The sequence below is a fragment of the Schistocerca piceifrons genome, chromosome 2, assembly GCF_021461385.2.
Source record: "Schistocerca piceifrons isolate TAMUIC-IGC-003096 chromosome 2, iqSchPice1.1, whole genome shotgun sequence".
In the NCBI taxonomy this organism is placed as follows: Eukaryota; Metazoa; Arthropoda; class Insecta; order Orthoptera; family Acrididae; genus Schistocerca; species Schistocerca piceifrons.
The window spans coordinates 742,500,976-742,522,696 of NC_060139.1; the positions used below are offsets into that span (position 1 = coordinate 742,500,976).

The following is a 21,721-nucleotide window of genomic DNA, read 5'->3' on the forward strand; positions in this document are numbered from 1 at the left end:
ATTCTTGCAATTTAGTTTTGTAGGCAATTTGATCATCACAGGCCTGTTTCACTCTGCTCACATACCGGGAAAAACACTACCATTTCGAAATTCCACAATTAGCTATAATTCAAGTGGTGCCTACTTTATTATTAGACGTTGTGAAGTATGAAATGACGTAGGAATTGTGGTAACACCTATTTTTAAACACGCAATCCTTACATGTTCCATGAGAATAGATACAGTTGGTTTCTTTTAGCTTTATGAGCAAAATCGGCGTAGTTTTGATAGAACTGTATGCATCCAAACTTAAACCAGTGATACCACTCCTTGTAATAGAACCTCCTGTAAGATTCTACTGCTTCTCTCTCTTCCGATATATCGAAAAACAAATATCATCTGCCTGTTGACATTGAGCATATTACATATACATGTATCACTTCATTGGTGCTAGGGGCCAGTTTTCGAAATCGCTTGCACAGATCTATGCAAAGTTTTGTCGACTGTGCTGGAAGGAGACCATATCCAACAGACTATCAATCACAAGAGAGAGTTCCTGTATACTTCCTTCATAAGCAGTTTCATACATTGTTTCTCTACCTGTAACACATCCCAGAAGTGTAAGACTACAGCTTAATACACTTTGTTTTTCTACCATAATTTCAAGGTCTGTGTCAGGTGCTAAACAAACACTAACACATTTTGATCCACTGTGTCTCACAGAAAGCTGAACGTTGCATAGCTTAAACTATGCAGCTCTCACAAAACACAGTTTGGTAGAAATAAATCACAGAGGCGGTATTTCTCATTGACAAAAATGTGGAATACTTTGCAACGTATGGAAACAGGAAGAGTTTGCCTCAAATGTAGAGCATTTGCAACAGCTATCCGAAAGTGATGACGTACACAGTTAATCTCATCATCCACAGCAATGGGGTAGTGGATGTCTCGGTGTTCCATTTTGAAGAGCATTGTGTCCTCATTTTGCAGTCATGTATGATTACTGTTTCGGTGTCGACCATCGCCGGGTGAAAAGAAGACATGTGGAGGACATCACAGCATGTGGAAATAGGACAATTCCGCAGCATTGAGGAAGGCTTCCAAGCAACTGTCTGAAGGTGATGACCTTTACCTGTAACCCTGTGCCTCGCTCCAACAAGTAGCAGATATCCAGAGTTCCACCAAGTTTCTCTCCATCTCACTCAAGTGGTGTCAGTCAATTACTAATATGGTAATAAATAGTGTGCCTGTGGTCAGATGGGATGGGAAAGACACTGTTGACATCGGATGATGTACCGTAATATGCACCGCGGTTGATGGTGTAGTCAATTTTAGCAACGTTTACCGTTGTTCCCTAATTTCAACGCCATCCAATGACACAGCAGATTGCTTCGAAATTTCTGTATCATCGTGAAATCACCTCTCCACTACTTTGTAAGTACCATATACTAGACTGCGAGTGCAGATAGATGACTGTGCACTACATACATTCAGTCATATACATCTAAATATACCAGTTGTTCCGTAATTTCAACGCTAGCCAGTGACACGGCAGAATGCTTACCAATTTATGTGTGATCGCTAAATCACCCCTCCACTGCTTTTCAAGTGCCATATATTAGACTGCAAATGCAGATGACTGTGCAGTATGTCCATTCGGCCCTATGCACCAAAGTGTACCAGATGGCGTCCTACACCGATGCAATTATGTTACCTACATATTCCTAGCACATCAGTCATAGTGCAGAATTTACGATTACGACTGGCCATCTTTCCCTGTGCAGATTAACATCACAGAGTATTTTTTCATTCGTACCGTAAAGTCCAAGACTGACAGATCCCTCCCACATTGTCCTTGACCAACCCTCCCTACAATACGCTCGTCAATTTAATCTGCAACTGACCAGGAGTGTGAGGGTCCTATATCCACTATGTTTCACGTCACGTGAAGGAACAGGGCGAGTTGTGCCTGTAATTGCTGTTCAGCGAAGACTGTTCCACACCAGTCTTATCCACGGCATTAATCCAAATGCACAAGATCTCTCCATATGTCGAGGAGAGTAGCACTTCTTATCGGTGCATAGCAGCCATAAGAGCGTTGTGTTGTTATATAACAGACGGCTAAGAAGAAACTTGTGGTTTATACATGATGGAACTCCAGACGGATGGAGTTTGAAACATTTCACGTAAATCAATTCCCAAGTATTATTCTACTGTCTAAAAATGCTATATCATTAAAGCCATATGGTTTCCGAAGTATTAGTCGTGCGGAATGGAACGCTTTTAATACTCTAATTCAGGATATATTTGTCCAAAATCAGTCATGCAACTACCCTGCAAGTTTCCTACCCTAGTCACTATCGTGTCAAAGTTTATAATGATAAAACTACTTCCTTCTACACTACTCTGGTGTCCTAGTAAGGCATCATCAGCGTATATCTGCCGCTCGAGCTGCTTACAAACCAACTAGAACGAAATCAGGGTACTGCCTTTCTATCTCTTATTAAATTAATGGATTTTATATGTGTTTTTAACTCAGAAACGTAGGTACACTCAATCACATTTCCTGCATCAGTTCGTGCTTACTATTAGTTGTAGTATCGGTTTTCTCAGATGTGGCTATGACTCACTAGGAAATATGGCGAGGAAAAACCAACATTAATATTTTTGATAGCTAATACATTCAGATACCACTCACGCCCTGTTGCACGAAAATGAAAATGAAGAAGCAACAACTTCTTACGAGGGAGTAAACACCTTGATCAGTAGCCAAAAGAGACGTAACAGTCTTATTGCTGTTTACAGTAGCGTCACCACGGCTCTGGCAGCATTCCTCTTGCACAAAGGTCTGATATTAGGTACTTTTGCTCATGTGCAGGATAATACAGCTATTTCATCCTAATTCCGTCTCTGGAGAACACCATCCCTCACACTATTACAGGTGGGATATGTAGCATCGGTCCAGTCTCCTTCAGAACACTTTAGGGAATGGCTTAAGCTGATTAACGCATTGATTCTTCTCCTTACTACTTAAGGAATAACAATGCTTGTGAGAAATAACTGTAATTCAGTAATATCTATATCCGACTGCATGTGTGAGAACACAGTTATAGATTGGGATACATATGTCCCGTCTGCTTTAAAATAGCGCCTCTGTGTAATACTTATGTCACCTCTAATGAAGTATGCGTTTCGAAAACTACGTAGTTTGCAGGGGAAGGGGGAGGGTTAAAACAGAATACAGCCAGAGCATTATTTGTAAGCTTTTCTCGGTATTGAGCGTCATTCGCCGCATTTCATGGTATTTTTCAACTAGTTTCATGTATTCTCAGTTAATTAAAGTAATTTTGCAAGTTTTTTCGGTGATATTACATATTTCGTCGCATTTCCCTCAATTTTACGTATTTCACATCAATTTATTGTAATTATACCAGTTTTCCTCGATTTTTATCGATTTTATGTCATTTTTTCATATTTTTCCCGTATGAATATGGTCATATTGCTGGCATACTCATTCTTTGTTTGATTTTATATGAGGATATTTGCGTGTCCTGTACACCAGTCTACTAAAAAAATCAAAAGAATTTCCTTAATCTCGATGATCTACATGCTTGCATTTTGGATAGGAAGATCACGAAAAGTATAGTAACACTCGCCTCTTACCTAGATGAGACTCAACGAGTGATGCAAATCGGAAACTCGCAGTCTGGAAACCTCCACCCTGCATAAAATCAGGAAAAAATATTCCACTATTTTGCTGCGAAAACTACTGATCACCACAGAATGTCCTTGTTTTGAAACCGTCATTGGAGTAAAGATAAAACGAGAATGTAAACTCCAAAGAAAACGTCGTAACTGCCGTCTGCGTCGCTTCTGCTGTGCAGCGAGCTACGTTAATTTAAGTATTAACTGTATTTTTCTTACTTGTCACTTCTTCTTCCGTGTGTTTTTGCTTTTAGGAAGCTTTAATTGTCAAGTGCTAGTAACAGTGTTCCATAGATTTCGTGTTTGTTTTGAATACAGTCAGAGAGAGTCCCTTTAGTCAACCATAGTGCCAGTAGTGCTAGTGTTTGTTTTCAATACAGTCCAGAGACAGGTAGTGCTATTTTCATTGTTTTCTACAAGAAGTGTCTAGTAACCACAGTTTAGTCAACTATCAGCCGCCTTTAGTGAATTAGCAGTTGACTAACTCTCTACAGTAAATTGATTTCTTAGGATGGATGGGACGTGTGACTGCTGTGTAAGGACGCAGGAGTAGCTGGCCACTGTTCGCGAACAGCTGAACGTGTTGACGGCCGCGGTCAGCCGTCTACAGGCTGCTGCCTCGGAGTGTAGCGGCAGTGGGGAGTCTGGTCCGTCGCATGGTACACCCCAGGTGTTACATGCTTCAACCACTGTCCCTGCTGTCGAGACACCTTCGCGGGTACCGGGCGCGGTTGGGCCACCCTCTCCCCAAGGGGAGTGGCGGGTTCAGCGGCGTTCGCGGCGCACGAGGCGGAGGGTCAATGTGGAGAATGGCCGTGTGGCATCGCCCGCTCTGCCTGTCAGTGGACATGTGGCCATTCCTTCAGCAAGGTCCGAGCAGGCACACGGGGGGAGGGGTTTATTAGTTATTGGGAGCTCCAGCGTTAGGCGGGTGATGGAGCCCCTTAGGGAAATAGCGGAAAGGTCGGGGAAGAAGGCCAGTGTTCACTCTGTCTGCTTGCCGGGGGGTCTCATCCGAGATGTGGAGGAGGCCCTGCCGGCGGCGATAGAGAGCACTGGGTGCACCCGACTGCAAATTTTTGCTCATATCGGCACCAATGACTCCTGCCGTCTGGGTTCTGACGTCATCCTCAGTTCGTACAGGCGGTTGGCGGAGTTGGCGAAGGAGGAAAGCCTCGCTCGCGGGGTGGAATCTGAGCTAACTATTTGTAGTATCGTTCCCAGAACCGATCGCGGTCCTCTGGTTTGGAGTCGAGTAGAAGGCTTAAACCAGAGGCTCAGACGATTCTGCGGAGATCTGGGGTGCAAATTTCTATACCTCCGCTATCGGGTGAAGAAATGTAGGGTCCCCCTGAATAGGTCAGGCGTGCACTACACGCAGGAAGCGGCTACAAGGGTAGCGGAGTACATGTGGAGTGCACATGTGGGTTTTATAGGTTACAGAATTCCCTCCATAGGCCCGACAAGATGCCTCCTGAGACGCGGCAAGGTAGGAGTAGGCAAAATGCAACAGGGAACAACAATATCAATGTGCTAATAGTAAACCGCAGGAGTGTCTATAGAAAGGTCCCAGAACTGCTCTCATTAATAAACGGTCACAATGCCCACATAGTACTAGGGACAGAAAGTTGGCTGAAACCAGACGTAAACAGTAATGAAATCCTAAACTCAGATTGGAATGTATACCGCAGAGACAGGCTGGACAGTGAAGGGGGAGGCGTGTTTATAGCGATAAGAAGTGCAATAGTATCGAAGGAAATTGACGGAGATCCGAAATGTGAAATAATTTGGGTGAAGGTCATGGTTAAAGCAGGCTTAGACATGGTAATTGGATGTATCTATAGGCCCCCTGGCTCAGCAGCTGTTGTGGCTGAGCACCTGAAGGATAATTTGGAAAATATTTCGAGTAGATTTCCCCACCATGTTATAGTTCTGGGTGGAGATTTTAATTTGCCGGATATAGACTGGGAGACTCAAACGTTCATAAAAGGTGGCAGGGACAAAGAATCCAGTGAAACTTTTTTAAGTGCTTTATCTGAAAACTACCTTGAGCAGTTAAACAGAGAACCGACTCGTGGCGATAACATATTAGACCTTCTGGTGACAAACAGACCTGAACTATTTGAAACAGTTATCACAGAACAGGGAATCAGCGATCATGAAGCGGTTAATGCATCGACGATTTCAGCCGAAAATAGAAATACTAAAAAAGGTGGGAAGATTTTTCTGTTTAGCAAAAGTGACAAAAAGCAGATTTCAGAGTATCTGACGGCTCAACACAAAAGTTTTGTCTCAAGTACAGATAGTGTTGAGCATCAGTGGACAAAGTTCAAAAACATCGTACAATATGCATTGGATGAGAATGTGCCAAGCAAGATCGTAAGAGATGGAAAAGAGCCACCGTGGTACAACAACCGAGTTAGAAAACTGCTGCGGAAGCAAAGGGAACTTCACAGCAAACATAAACATAGCCAACGCCTTGCAGACAAACAAAAATTACGCGAAGCGAAATGCAGTGTGAGGAGGGTTATGCGAGAGGCGTTCAATGAATCCGAAAGTAAAGTTCTATGTACTGTCTTGGCAGAAAATCATAAGAAATTTTGGTCTTATGCCAAAGCGGTAGGTGGATCAAAAAAAAATGTTCAGACACTGTGATCAAAATGATACCGAAACAGAGGATGACAGACAAAAGGCCGAAATACTAAATGTCTTTTTCCAAAGCTGTTTCACAGAGGAAGACTGCACTGTAGTTCCTTCTCTAGATTGTCGCACAGATGACAAAATGGTAGATATCGAAACAGACGACAGAGGGGTAGAGAAACAATTAAAATCGCTCAAAAGAGGAAAGGCCGCTGGACTTGATGGGATACCAGTTCGATTTTACACAGAGTACGCGAAGGAACTTGCCCCCCTTCTTGCAGCGGTGTACCGTAGTTCTCTAGAAGAACATAACGTTCCAAAGAATTGGAAAAGGGCACAGGTCATCCCCGTTTTCAAGAAGGGACGTGGAACAGATGTGCAGAACTATGGACCTATATCTCTAACGTCGATCAGTTGTAGAATTTTGGAACACGTATTATGTTCGAGTATAATGACTTTTCTGGAGACTAGAAATCTACTCTGTAGGAATCAGCATGGGTTTTGAAAAAGACGCTCGTGTGAAACCCAGCTGGCGCTATTCGTCCACGAGACTCAGATGGCCATAGACACGGGTTCACAGGTAGATGCCGTGTTTCTTGACTTCCGCAAGGCGTTCGATACAGTTCCCCACAGTCGTTTAATGAACAAAGTAAGAGCATATGGACTACCAGACCAATTGTGTGATTGGATTGAAGAGTTCCTAGATAACAGAACGCAGCATGTCATCCTCAATGGAAAGAAGTCTTCCGAGGTAAGAGTGATTTCAGGTGTGCCGCAGGGGAGTGTCGTAGGACCGTTGCTATTCACAATATACATAAATGACCTTGTGGATGACATCGGAAGTTCACTGAGGCTTTTTGCAGATGATGCTGTGGTATATCGAGAGGTTGTAACAATGGAAAATTGTACTGAAATGCAGGATGATCTGCAGCGAATTGACGCATGGTGCAGGAAATGGCAATTGAATCTCAATGTAGACAAGTGTAATGTGCTGCGAATACATAGAAAGAAAGATCCCTTATCATTTAGCTACAATATAGCAGGTCAGCAACTGGAAGCAGTTAATTCCATAAATTATCTGGGAGTACGCATTAGGAGTGATTTAAAATGGAATGACCATATAAAGTTGATCGTCGGTAAAGCAGATGCCAGACTGGGATTCATTGGAAGAATCCTAATGAAATGCAATCCGAAAACAAGGGAAGTAGGTTACAGTACACTTGTTCGCCCGCTGCTTGAATACTGCTCAGCAGTGTGGGATCCGTACCAGATAGGGTTGATAGAAGAGATAGAGAAGATCCAACGGAGAGCAGCACGCTTCGTTACAGGATCATTTAGTAATCGCGAAAGCGTTACGGAGATGATAAACTCCAGTGGAAGTCTCTGCAGGAGAGACGCTTTTGTTGAAGTTTTGAGAACATACCTTCACCGAGGAGTCAAGCAGTATATTGCTCCCTCCTACGTATATGTCGCGAAGAGACTATGAGGATAAAATCAGAGAGATTAGAGCCCACACAGAAGCATACCGACAATCCTTCTTTTCACGAACAGTACGAGACTAGAATAGAACGGAGAATCGATAGAGGTACTGAAGGTACCCTCCGCCACACACCGTCATGTGGCTTGAGGAGTATGGACGTAGATGTAGATGTAGAAGTTTTTTCCTGTAAATAAGGGTTGCAGTCATATCGCTGACTATTGACCTTTTCTCCTGGGACACCCCGCATCCACCGTTAAGCCGAAACATTGGGACAACCTGGTTAATAGCGGTATCACCTCTACATCTACATCTACATCCATACTCCGCAAGCCACATGACGGTGTGTGGCGGAGGGTACCCTGAGTACCTCTATCGGTTCTCCCTTCTATTCCAGTCTCGTATTGTTCGTGGAAAGAGGGATTGTCGGTATGCTTCTGTGTGGGCTCTAATCTCTCTGATTTTATCCTCATGGTCTCTTCGCGAGATATACGTAGGAGGGAGCAATATACTGCTTGACTCTTCGGTGAAGGTATGTTCTCGAAACTTCAACAAAAGCCCGTACCGAGCTACTGAGCGTCTCTCCTGCAGTCTTCCACTGGAGTTTATCATCTCCGTAACGCTTTCGCGATTACTAAACGATCCTGTAACGAAGCGCGCTGCTCTCCGTTGGATCTTCTCTATCTCTTCTATCAACCCTATCTGGTACGGATCCCACACTGCTGAGCAGTATTCAAGCAGTGGGCGAACAAGCGTACTGTAACCTACTTCCTTTGTTTTCGGATTGCATTTCCTTAGGATTCTTCCAATGAATCTCAGTCTGGCACCTGGTTTACCGACGATCAACTTTATATGGTCATTCCATTTTAAATCACTCCTAATGCGTACTCCCAGATAATTTATGGAATTAACTGCTTCCAGTGGCTGACCTGCTATTTTGTAGCTAAATGATAAGGGATCTATCTTTCTATGTATTCGTAGCACATTACACTTGTCTACATTGAGATTGAATTGCCATTCCCTGCACCATGCGTCAATTCGCTGCAGATCCTCCTGCATTTCAGAACAATTTTCCATTGTTACAACATCTCGATACACCACAGCATCATCTGCAAAAAGCGTCAGTGAACTTCCGATGTCATCCACAAGGTCATTTATGTATATTGTGAATAGCAACGGTCCTACGACACTCCCCTGCGGCACACCTGAAATCACTCTTACTTCGGAAGACTTCTCTCCATTGAGAATGACATGCTGCGCTCTGTTATCTAGGAACTCTTCAATCCAATCACACAATTGGTCTGATAGTCCATATGCTCTTACTTTGTTCATTAAACGTCTGTGGGGAACTGTATCGAACGCCTTGCGGAAGTCAAGAAACACGGCATCTACCTGTGAACCCGTGTCTATGGCCATCTGAGTCTCGTGGACGAATAGCGCCAGCTGGGTTTCACACGACCGTCTTTTTCAAAACCCATGCTGATTCCTACAGAGTAGATTTCTAGTCTCCAGAAAAGTCATTATACTCGAACATAATACGTGTTCCAAAATTCTACAACTGATCGACGATAGAGATATAGGTGTATAGTTCTGCACATCTGTTCGACGTCCCTTCTTGAAAAAGGGGGATGACCTGTGCCCTTTTCCAATCCTTTGGAACGCTACGCTCTTCTAGAGACCTACGGTACACCGCTGCAAGAAGAGGGGCAAGTTCCTTCGCGTACTCTGTGTAAAATCGAACTGGTATCCCATCAGGTCCAGCGGCCTTTCAGGTGGCTTGCGGAGTGTGGATGTAGATATGTTAAGCATTTTGTCTCAGCTTGACGGACAAATTACATGACCTGAGAGCAACTCCTGTGTTCAAATACTGCCTGTAAATAAACTTTCATGCACATGTGAATTACAAACATTTCAGACACTTGAAGTAACATTACAGAATACAACCTTTCACACCATTTGTTCACATGTCGGAAAAACAACACAATCATTTTATGTTAGACAACAACAAGCTATAATTCACGAGGACCTTGCTGTTTTGTACACTATGGCAGGTCCCATTTTACAAATGCGATGCTATACCACACTGGCGTTTATGAAACACATCGCGATAGCCATCCTGTAATAGAACCTCCTATAAGATTTTACCACATCTCTCTCTTCCGATACATCAAAGCCAGCAGATTCTTGCATTTTAGTTTTGTGAGCAATCTGATCATGACACACTTTCTGTTATGGGCTGATAATTCTGTTACATGAAGTTGTTTGCAAATGTAGTGTATGTATGGGCTTTCACTTTTGATTGTCTTTCACACATATACTGAATGACAGTTATTGAACGTTAATTGACGTATTCTTGCACAACGTTAAATAAATTCAGCAAAACATATTTCGAATAGGCCCCTATTTGTCGAGGTGTGACTCGAGATCTATTAAAAAAGCCGATACTCACATTAAAGAAGCAGTTCTAGTTCAAGTAAAACTAGAAGTGACACTGATATTTGACACATGTCGATTACATCTTTCTAATAATTAAGCCTATACCACGTTCTGGAGTGTACAGTTTAAAAATTTTTGTGTGATTTGTTCGATGTTATTTACGAAGTTCTAAATACTAATTTAAAATCTAATATTTTCACTCTAGCACCTAAAATACCTGTACTACGAAATTTTTAATTTATTCTATACCGAATTTTGGAGCTGTGTTAGTGCACTAAAAGACACTGTAATGCTATTGATCTTCTTTATTAAAAGCAACACTCTATCTGAAGTAATACTGACCGCGAAGAATATTGTTACAGAGACATCGTGAAATCCTTGGAGGTTAAAATGTAACCTACTTTATGCATAAAACAGATTCCAACCTAACCTCCTCGATCCCGTCATGACCAAGCTGTCGGCCAATGCTATTGGGTAAGCTTTGGCGACGGCGTCTGACGAACGTCGTCGGTGCCATTGTAAACGCAGCCGTAGGATTCTGAAAAACTGCAGAGAAAATAGAAGGGAGTAAACTGGCGTTACCGAGGGATCCGCCTGCATAGTTAGGCCGCCCGTAGGACGTAAAATTGCGTCCTGGTCGTAATGACATGTTATCACTTTTCAGATGATCCGTCCAGTTCTCCTACTCTGCCGCCCTTGAAGATGCCTAGCCCTTGCATTGTCACCCTAAGAGCGTAGTACAACCACGATCCGACGAATATCGCAAGATCTCTCGAACCCACACAGCAACTGACTGTAGTAACAAATTAATTCCTTATCCGTGAAAATATGTTGATATGGGCGAGTCTCTGCAAAACGCCACAGACAGACACATACAACACAGAAACATATAAAAGGATGCAACGGTACGATATGTATCTGTTACGTTGTTGAATATGTCAGGGAGTAGCTCAGTGGTTCCTGTATATGTTCCTATAGTTGTTTGCAGGTAATAATATTTTCCTCTCGTTTACGTCCCTACGGCACAATTTTTTGGACGACGCCAATAATTAGCAAATAAATGCTAAACAGTTAGAGATACATTGTATGAAGTGGGGAAATTCAGGCAACAAATAACTCGGTAAAGGACCATAATGAAAGGACTGGACTCCAAGGGTTTTCTTTCCAACTACATTCACCATTGTACCTAAAATACAAATACAACTTTATTACACCAACAAGCAAATTGTGGAAATAAATATCACAGACCAAAAAACTGAAATAATTTAAAAGGGCCTTAATAACAATTAGCTGGGCTGCCAATCCTCCAAAGCTTTCAAGGGCCAAGGCTCAATTAAAAACAAAAAAAATACAATTAACATGGACACACAGATTAGGCAGTTAGTCAAGATTTCAAATTTAATGAAACGTACTTCTTTGTAGGAGCCTTCACTTAGGAGCATTAGGAATTAATTACAGAATGGAGACCCCTTGCGACCGTTATCCACACTGGCTCACAGCTCCAATGTGTGGGTTGTCTGTCCGGATATCAGGGCGCCGGGGTAACCGACCGATCACTCTGGAAGGCAGTCTTACTCTCTCAGTCGGCTGCGAGGCCCGGCCCGTTCAAACACGCGGCCGACCAAACTTTACCAAGTTCTTTGGGTAGCAAATATGGCAAACGCACCTGAAGTACACATAGACTTATTAGTTGAGATACAAATACCATTTGCCCACTTGAGGCACTCAGTAGCCTATATGCAAATTTTGATTACGAACAATTACCCATATAAGCCGCAAGGAGCGATAATACAGATTTTACGGTTAGGGTCTTTTTACGGTGACGCTGAACAACATTTAGTGCATAATGCTTACGGCTGAGCTAACAAGGATACCAAACAAATCGGCCTAAGTACATATGCGTCTTCAGTTTAGGGATTTTAGTGGCATGTATCGACTAACTAACAAAAAATATCATAATCTCTTAAATATTTTTGGCACGAACGGCACAGCAAAACATGAATGGCAATTCCAAATAATTGCCTTTTTTAGTAATTAAGAATTAAAAGTAACTCCATAAAACCTTAAAACTACAAACAGGGGGGCCATATCATACATTGAAATTGAGTAGGGTATAAATACTGGGAAGAGTAGCAAATTTGCCCCTGACTTTAAGTTCGTTCCGCTCTCGCCAGCATACACAGGCAAAATAACACGTCCAGAACGTCAACTGGCACAAGAGCAGGGCTACACAGCACATACTTAGTCTAAACGGAGCTCCACACGCAACACTAAAACACTAAAATGCATCAGGCGAGCCACAGCGTGAAATTTACATTCAATATGACAAGGAGCTGTTTCTTACGCAATGTAACAGTCCTTTAAGAGGTCACTCAAGGTGCTCACTGTTGTTGTAGTTGTGGTCTTCATTCCAGAGACTGGTCTGATGCAGCTCTCCATTCTACCCTATCCTGTGCAAGCTTCTTCTTCTCGAAGTGCCTACTGCAACCTACATCCTTCTGAATCTGCTTAGTGTATTCATCTCTTGGTCTCCTACGATTTTTACCCTCCACGCTGCCCTCCAATACTAAATTGGTGATCCCTTGCTCCTCAGAACATGTCCCGCCAACCGATTCCTTCTTATAGTAAAGTTGTGCAAGAAAGTCCTCTTCTCCCCAATTCTAGTCAGTACCTCCTCATTAGTTAAGTGATCTGTCCATCTAATCTTCAGCATTCTTCTGTAGCACCCCAGTTCGAAAGCCTCTATCCTCTTCTTGCCTAAACTATTTATCGTCCATGTTTCACTTCCATACATGGCAACACTCCATACAAATACTTTCAGAAAAGACTTCCTAACACTTAAATCTATACTCGATGTTAAAAAATTTCTCTTCTTCAGAAATGCTTTCCTTGCCATTGTCAGTCTACATTTTATATCCTCTCTACTTTGACCATCATCAGTTATTTTGCTTCCCAAAGAGCAAAACTCATCCACTGCTTTAAATATGTCATTTCCTCATGTAATTCCCTCAGCATCACCTGATTTAATTCGACTACATTCTATTGTCCTCGTTTTGATTTTGTTGATGTTCATCTTATATGCTCCTTTCGAGACACTGTCCATTCCGTTCAACTGCTCTTCCAGGTTCTTTGCTGTCTCTGCCAGAATTATAATGTCATCAGGAAACCTCAAAATTTTTATTTCTTCTATATGGATTTCAATTCTTACTTAAAACTTTTTTTTGTTTCCTTTACTGCTTGCTCAATATACAGATTGAATAACATCAGGGATATGCTACAACCCTGTCTCACTCCCTTCCCAACCACTGCTTCCCTTTCATGCCCCTCGACTCTTATAACTGCCATCTGTTTTGTGTACAAATTGTGTATAGGTAAATAGCCGTTTGTTCCCTGTATTTGACCCCTGCCACCTTCAGAATTTGAAAGGAAGTATTCCAGTCAACACTGTCAAAAGCTTTCTCTAAGTCTACAAATGCTAGAAACGTACGTTTGCCTTTCCTTAATCTATTTTCTAAGATAAGTTGTAGGGTCAATATTGCCTCACGTGTTCTAACGTTTCTACGGAATCCAAACTGATCTTCCCTGAGGTCAGTTTCTGTCAGTCTTTCCAATCGTCTGTAAATAATCCGTGTTAGTCACTACGAAGAGTAATAAGCAATACTACACAAAACATTTATTTATAAATATATATGGGTGCAAACGCCTCACAACAATACAGTAATCACTTTCTTTCTCACAAAACCGGCAAGACACCAACGAGGGAGAAGCGACCTCGAAGCACGGATTAAGAGTATACCAATGTATAATACCCGGTTTCCGAAAAGTAGAAATCTTTATCTTCAAGTGTGCCCAAAAACAACCATGGGGAAAGGCGAAAAAAAACTAAGACAACTGCGGGTAAAGCAACGCGCGACAAAGCCGAGGCAGCAAGATAAAGACAACCACCAATCCAATCCACTGCCTACTCCACAGCAAAACACGGCTGCAACCGCCGTACTGTGCGGCCCAGCGCGCGCCTTCCCAACCTGCCTTGTGTGAGAGGACTCCACTCCACCGACCGTCGACCACCTTTCTGGGACCCATCTCACTCGCTTCGGCCGAGCGTCACCCAGCTCCCTCGTTCGACAGCCGATCCTATACGCGGAAATCGACTCTGAGCGAGCCGCCACGGGAAGTTGGAAAACAGTCAGAGAGTTCATACAAGTTTCCATTCCTTCTTAAGAGAAAGTCAAGCTCATTTGTTTGACTGTTTAGCCTTCTGGGACGAGTTTTACGATGAAAGAACTAGTCAGCCACCACAGCTACGTGATGCGCGCCCGTTCATTACACTGCTCATGTGAGAGACTCGTTCGCTCACTGCGGCGTCTCCGAGACTCCAAAATACCTGCCTGCCATGAATACAGGTGCGGGCTGTCCATGTAAGAGCACACTGTGCAGATACAGAGTTTCCCCAGAGGGTTTGAACAGGTTGACATCACCGGTCAAAATACATAACACAAGTTGCCACTAGGAGTGTCAAGAATAACAGAGAACGCAACAACTTTTTTCGACCATCTACCATCCATTAGCGTGGGTAGATCCGACGATTTCAATTAGTTTACATTACGGTCGTAATTACATCTTCCAATCCAGCATGTTACATGATTAATTTATTTGTTTTTCTGCCTCTGCTAGTAATACCCAATACGCTTATCTCCATTGCTTCCTGCACAGCCCGCAGTTTTTCAATGGTTTTCGCCTCAAAAAAGTTCAAATCTAACTTTCATAAATCAAGACTAGGAACACACATTGTTAGTAAATTTCCATTTTCAGACACGTCGGAAGCTTAGTTTCGCAAACCTTATTTAGTTTAACAAAAACATTGAGGCCATTTTTACTTGGCTGTTTATTCCTTTTCCTGTTTCATCAACTGCCCCAAATACAAAATGTCACACATCAATTCTGTGACTTCGTTGTTACGAGGAAGCTTCGGAAAGCGCATCATAGTGTGTGAGAGGAATGGCGCTGCAATTGGAAACGTATTCCAAAGTTGGAGAACACTGTATGGTAAGATCCTTGGGAGTAAAACATGTAAGTTTCACATACATTCACCGTGAAATTTCAATCACACCCAACCGTAGTAAAATTATACCAACATTTTGACCGCGATGCTGATCACATTGGAAGGCCGTCGTCGTGGATCGTGCATGACAGTGTCCAGTCAATCAGGGTACTGACTCGCGGCAGTCGCAGACTTTGCTACGATGAGTAACGTTCACACAGCGGTTCTCGAATGGCTCCGTAACCAAGGAGAAGACTCTGAACGACTGGTAGAATTCCTCCATAGCTGTTTACGGAGACTTGACGATTATGTTGAAAAATAGTGTCATGTATCCGCATCACTCTGAGGTGTAGTACAGCATTCAATTAAAGTTACTTGGCCTTCCATAATAATGTGTAACTTAATTTTTCAAGACTACTCGTTGTTTCTACTATTTTTGTTTCGATATGTTGGGTGTACATTAATTTACTTTCATCATAACTGATTTTGAAGCATAATTACTAACTTATTCATCGTCAGCACCAAAACTCAGATAGATGTCTTCCATTTAAAAATGTGTTCCTTCTTCGGTTGAACCACTACCTAAGTCTTAGAGTGCCGTTGGAATAAATTTTGTTGAAACTAAATCAAAACATTTCTCAAGACCAATGAATCCCAGACATAGCGGTAATCCATACATCTTGTTGTTCCGTTCAGGACTTGCAAAGTGGTCCGTTGCGCTTTATCCACTTCTAAAGTGAGCGTGTTTCTTCTGTTTTGTGTTTTGTTTTAGAGCACACAGCCAGCTTTCATACTAATTTCCACTGAGCTTTGTTCGTTGTATACTTTATTTGCAACTGTTTTCAAAGCCCACTGCAGCTTCATTTTCAGGCACGTACGACTATTAACGAAAGGAAATATACCCGCAAGTTGTTGCTTTACCAGTTCGTCATGGTTCTATCAAGGAAATGCTGAAAAATCTTAAATTTCATGACATGATATTAACAGAAACAAACTTAGAGAACTGGAGGAACCAATTTTCAAAGCGGAATCTACGAATAGTAACCAGTACCTTTATACCGCTCCCTCTCAGGCTGCGAAGGTAAAAAAGAAAATATTTACAATAGCTGGAGCAGACACGTAAGGAGTCATTCTGCCCACGATCCAGACGTGGATGGAGCGGAAGTAAATCTCGTTGTATCGTGATACTGGTGTGGTACAACGTCGACCGTCCGCGCATTGTGTTGATGTTTCTCTGCTTCGTAGCACTGCGTGCAGAACTCAAACGTCCGATAGAGTAGCGCGGACATGTGGGAAGCACGTGGTTGTGTGATAGTACGGGCCAACCGTCGCCAAGCAATCTTGCGTGTCACTGATATACGTACAGACAGATGCGATAGCTGCACACGACGAAATGAACCTACTGTTCCTAATGTCCTAAAGCTAATAAACGCGTCTTTTTGAAAATCAAGTGCCGCGTTTGCTACATATAGTTAGCGTCTCTTTTCAGTGGCGAGGCTTAAATCGATTCAGTTTCGTTTGCTCAGATGAAATTAGGAGTAATGCAGAGAACTTAAATTTATATCCTTTATTGTGCTAAGATTTTTGGCATATGCTTGACGGACGCCTGTGGAACACTTTTCAGAGGATCCGAGTGTGTGCTTAGATATTTTGCTTTTACTCGGCTACAGCCGATGATGACTTCTCTTGAGATCTGGAAATGAAGCATCGGCTTCAGTGGTAATGCTACGCTCGTAGTGGTTAAAGACTACGCTTGGTTAGTCTCGAAACGTTCAGCGTACTCGGAACTTCAGTGTTCAGAATTTCTTTGCTTGGTGGATAGCTTTTTGAAAAGTGTTCACTGATCTTAACCGACCTGACAGATTAGAATCGTGAGACCAGGAAACGAACTCATACCTTTACTTTCACTGTATCACTTGAGCTGTTAGAACAGGTTTCACCAACGACTCTCAGCTTCAAAATCATCGATTTCTTCCCAGTAATTCTTCGTTTTTGTTTCAGTTTGATGTAATGCCATTCGGCATTTTTGTATCGCTGAGACCTCTGCTTGTAGTACACACATTAAAGGATGACGCTATGACGCCGATGAAATATCTTTATTAATTCATAACTTTGTCATTGGCAGTTCCTAAAATTTGCTTTAGCGATATACAAGTACACTTGCTCCGTAAGAAAGAGAGAAGAGGCCAATAAGCAATTATATTCTTAAACTACCCGCGTATATTTCACTATTTTTTCTTAATGATAATTGCACCATATAATAATGATTAAATTATGACGACAGAAAAGAAAGTTCGCAATTTTTGTGAACCGGTAAACATTAATCCGTAGGAATATCAGACCAGAGAGAAATTCTGGCGGTTAAGAAGAAGCAGTGTTAAAAATCTAACAGGTCTAGTCGCATTTTCTGTTTTCCGTTGAACGTCACCGATTTATCAGTCAAACTACTCAAATTGGCACAAGAGTAACAGTGATCGGATTGTACATGTAAGGTTTCTCGACAACCTGTGATTATTTTCAGAGCTCAGCATCTGGAAGAATCAAAGTTTGTCCAGATTTCTAGATGCCACTACGTCACACTTCGGTAGTCCAGCTGGTCGTGAACCGCTTAAGAAAGACTTCGTGATAGACCTTGATAGAACTCGTCTTGGCTTGAGTTCCGGAGAGTTGGAAATTCATCATCAGTACTCTTAGATTTAATTGGATAGCATATTGTTATAATGTATTCGTGTGACGCGATCGATCTGAGTTAATCTTGCATGCTTAAAATTTACGCAACTTAGTACCTCGACAATAGAAGCAGCTAACACGTCAGTCCTGTTCAATAATGCAACCCTACACTCTCTTTCTCTCTCTCTGTCTCTTAGCTCCATGAATAACTGAACTGTTGAAGAAGATTACTGTTTTTGTAAAAATTCTCATAGTTTATCGCGTACTTCGCTATTGGGTCTGCTTTTGTAAGTGGTGAATTAACGTTTATCTACCACTGCTGCGTTCTGTTAAAAAAATAAATACGTAATTAGGACTCAAAAGGAGTACAACTATTCCCTTTTGTTTTTAGCTAAACTCCTGTTTCCTGTTCTCAGTTTCAAGATAACCCCGCTGAGCAACGGGGTTTAACTGCCAAGAAAATCCTGACAGCACAAGACCGACACGGTGCCTACCGCTATGCAACGTAAGAGTACATTTAATTCTATGCTGATGTCAGAAGAAGAAACCTTTTTCAGTCATTTACTCGTTAATGGATTGTCTTTATCCAATATCTACATCCTTAGTTTCTGTTACTTATTCCTCTCCAATCATGGACTCCATAAAACTTAAAACGAATACCAGACGATTGTCAGTTACTTTAAACATCCTCAACACAAAATTTTGTCTTCACTTTTCAAAGAAAAAATAATAAAGTTTAAGTGTTTGTGTTATTTTGAGTGACACTATGTAATGAATCAAGAAGAAAGCGATGTATCGGAAACTCGCTGCAAACGCATCAAACAATTTTGTAGTAAATAAACTTGTTTAAAAAAAACGGTAGTTGGCTACATAGCTGTGCAGTTACGGATAATTAAAAAACGAGTAAAGAAACAAATAAGAAAGGAACATCTTCGGGGACGCATTTATAGAAAACTTGAACAACTGAGTGCTAATGTTCCACACAGCGCCTAGCAGAGCTCTATGGCGGAGCAGCACCTGCCTTAACGCAAGTCGTTGACGAGCTCATTGCAGGAACACACTATCGTACTACAGAAATATGGAGAAAAAAATGGAATGTCCCCTATTGAAAGGTATCGCGCGACTTAACTGACTGAATACGATGGCAAAAAAACTAATGCTGGATTGCAGACTCAGGATTTGATTTCCCAAAGTGAACAGAAGAGAGTTTTCCTTGTTTGTTTCCAAAATATTAGGAATTTCAAGTAGTCTATTCGAGTCATCATTGTCAAACACATCCCCTAAAGCTTCAAATTTAGGTCTTCTTTACTTTAACCTCGCAGATCCAGGTTGAAATAGCAGGGCCAGTACTGCCTCGCGCGTTCCTACATTTCTCCAGAGCCCATACTGACGTACTCCGAGGTCGCATTCTACCAGTCTTTCCGTTCTTCTGTAAATAATTGTTGTCAGTATTTTTCAGCTCTGCCTTATTAAACTGATACTTCTGTAATATTCTGAAGGATAAACACACACTTTTTTGGAACGAAAATTGTTACGGTCCTCTTGAAGTCTGAATATTTCGCCTGACTCATATGCCTTGCAAAAAAGTCGGGATAGTTGCTCCCCCAAGAATTTCAGTAATTCTGAGGGAATGTCGTGTACTCCAGGGGCGTTGTTTTCACTTATGTCTTTCAGTGCTTTGTCAAATCCTGCTCGCATTACGCATTATCATATCTCCCATCTCATCTTCATTCACTTCTTCTTCATGAGGAAGATAACTGCGGTTCTCGTTTGACAATATGTAGAAGCCAAAACAGTCTATGCTCGCAAATATTTGTAGTATTTAATGACCGGTTTCGATCGTTATGATCATCATCAGATTAATCTGTCTTCTTGACGCTAATAAAGAGGCAAATAAAATTTATAGCCACGACTGGCTTCCTCATATAACATACTTTTATATTATGTGGCGAACCCAAAAATTGCTATAAATTTTGTGTGTTTCTTTTTTTAACATCGAGAGATCGCTCTGCTGATGGCCATAACGCTCGAAAACGGTCATTAAGTAATACAAGTATTTGTAGTCATGGACTGTTTTGATTTCTACAAACTTCATCTTCGTTTTCTACAATGTTATCTTCAAGTCCATTTCCCTTGTATAGTCCATCTGTATATTTCTTCCATCTTTGAGTAGTTCTGGCTTACTATGTGAGCTTCTGATATTCAGACATTTGCTTCTCCTTTCCCCAAACGTCTCTTCAATTTTCCTACAAGCGACATCAATCTTCCCCCTAATTACACATACTTCTTGTAATATAAAAAAAGATTTTTTAATAAATTATAATTTTATATAATTGAATATGATTGCGTTGTTAAAATGTTCTGCGCTTATTGGTATTCTTTTGGGCATCGGACTTCCTTACATTTTTGTTGAAGCTGCAGGCGGCGGAGGACTCCAGGGACACCGGCGTTTGTCGTGATCACGAAAATCCTCCTCCTGTAATTTTCCTCTTCACTTACTTCAATAAATAAAATGCTTGATACAGTTCTTTAACAGTATATTATTCACTCACGCATATAATACATCGAGATCGCAATACATGATTTGTAAAATCGCACATCCTGATCGTCCTTCTACATACGAGAGTCAGACTGTGTCTGCCTAAAACAATAATCAGTAGAACAAATTCAATGAGAAAACGTTTTCGTTTGTCTCCGCCTTACCGCGCATTCATAATTAACTTCTTTGCCAACCCTCTGGTTACTCGGTGTTTCAGTTTTTGTTTTTTTAATGAATCTTAATTTTACGGCATCTTGGGAGCCTTTCATCATATACTTATACATTCTACAGCCTTGTACTTGCCCTCTGATCCCATCTGCTTAATCATTTTTCACTCTCTGTCGCTCTCATTTTTTTAAGTGTTTGTATTCCTTTCTTTCTGCTTCTTTTACGCCACTTTTATATTTTAGCCTTCGGTTAAACTCAGTATACATCAACCAATTTCTGTTTGCCTACATGACCCTCTACGATCTTCCCTATGTCACCTCTCAAAGCTAACTATCCATCTCCTATTACCTACGTTTCTTTCCCCTACTTCAATTTAACATTACCTAAAGCTCCCTTTGAAATTCTCAACAACGTCTGATTCTTTCAATTGATTCAGGTTCCATTTCCTTAATTTCCTACCTTTCTGCAATTTCTTCAGTTTTAATCTGCAGTTTACAACCAATAAATTACGGTCGGAGTCCACATCTCCACCTGCAAACGTTTTACGTTTGACAATCTAGTTTCAAAATCTATGTCTGAAACCTTTAGTTATCTCCAGGATTCTTCAGCGTACAAGCCAATGATTAATTATGCTCTGTCCAAAATGTACCAAGCGGGTTCTCGTTTCATTTCTTTCCCCTATCCATGTTCTCCTGCTACTTTTCCTTCTCTTACTTGCTCTACCATTGAAATCCAGTCCCGCATTACAATTAAATTTTAATCTTCCTTAACTGTCCAAATAATTTCTTTGATTAACATTAACATTAACTTGTACCCCTGTGGTAGGTGTTGGTTTCGTTTCTATCTTGACTACGATAATGCGTTCGCTTTGATGTTCTTTGCAGCTTACCGGTATTCCTATGTTCTTAGTCCCTCTGATTATTCAAGAACTCGAGTGGGCAATATCAGTAGCTAAAGTGGTAAAGCTGCTGGCTTAGACGATATGAGAGTCCAACAAATAAATCATTTTGGTCTAGAAAGGCATGACTGTCTCCTACGTTTCTTCAACAATTGTCTCAGCAATTGT

General features: G+C 41.6%; 1 protein-coding gene across 1 annotated transcript in view; it reads right to left on the minus strand.

Moving 5' to 3' along the window:
- Window positions 1-16,422, minus strand: part of LOC124777652 (Krueppel-like factor 16) — a 164,467-nt gene extending 148,045 nt beyond the window's left edge. Inside the window, exon 1 of the mRNA XM_047253132.1 lies at window positions 16,330-16,422. The gene's annotated coding sequence lies outside the window, so the exon portion shown is untranslated. The remainder of the gene's footprint in view (window positions 1-16,329) is intronic.
- Between the last annotated feature and the right edge of the window lie 5,299 nt (window positions 16,423-21,721).